Source organism: Aplysia californica, unplaced genomic scaffold (genome assembly GCF_000002075.1).
Source record: "Aplysia californica isolate F4 #8 unplaced genomic scaffold, AplCal3.0 scaffold00029, whole genome shotgun sequence".
Classification (NCBI taxonomy): domain Eukaryota; kingdom Metazoa; phylum Mollusca; class Gastropoda; order Aplysiida; family Aplysiidae; genus Aplysia; species Aplysia californica.
In genome coordinates, this window is record NW_004797299.1 from 42872 (window position 1) to 44091 (window position 1220).

Below are 1220 nucleotides of genomic sequence, written 5' to 3' on the forward strand. Positions count from 1 at the left end.
GATGATGATGATGATGATGATGATGATGATGATGATGATGATGATGATGATGACTCTAGAGGCGACAACACAGCGACGTCATGGCCTAACGTAATCTTCCTAGGTGAAAGTAACGATCAGCTGACAGCAAATGATACAGTAGTGAGGGCACCTTGCTCTCGCTCACGCAACTTTAAAAGTATATTCTTCTGTGTTAGGTTGTGTCACCTGATGACGGCCATCGCTCTCCACGCTCGGCTGATGACGGAGGTAAACAACGACATTCCAGGAGAACATCGAAGAAAAATACGTGAGAGAGAACAGAAGCAGAGGAATGGAGGAAGAAATAAACTAACTAGGCCTAAACATACACCAGTCCGCTTGGGTGGACGGAGGAAGATAGAATAGGCCTACCCCCCCTCCCCCACCCCACACACACATACATGACAGACACAAACACATGTTTTTATATGTGTATTCTTTTTTTCCTCTCTGGCCTCACTGTGGCCTTGAATGCCACTCCCCGACTCCCAGCTACCGGAGCAGACGACAGGTTCCCCTCAAGGAGCTCCTTGGTTCCCCTCAAAGTCGTACAACCATTAGGAGCTTCAAAGGGTAACCTCCTCGCGTACAACCAATCCTCCGTTCTGACAGATTTACCGGCTTACATTCTATAAATAGATACAATGTTTCTGACAAATGACGTCACAGAACGCTCAATTACGTCATGTACAAAAGACATGTCGTCTCCAAACATGTCGCTGAGCGGCATTATGCTGTTGTTTGTTTACTAAAGATGTATCAGGCTGCCATTTTCTGTAAGTTCTGAACAACACACATCAGATCTGAGTACATTACACTGAACACTTGTTTTCACTTCAGTCTTAGTCAGTGCTTTAAACATGCTAATAATTATATATATATAAGTGCCGATGTTACAAGAGAGTATTAACAGACAGAAGGGATTTAATTAGGCCTAATTATATTCTAAGGACGAGATGTTTGACAAGAAGGAACAGATCACACCAGATCACCCGCCAACCACCCACTCATGTTTTCACTTGACAAGGTGTGTGGGCCGGGCCAGGATTGGGATGTTGGAAAGTCATGCCACTTACACTTCTCTCACAGCGAAATAAAATAAATGATAATGCATCCCGATATACATAAATAATAGATCTATATATTATTATATATGACATATGATATAATGTTATGTATGTCTTTTTTTAGCAAATAAC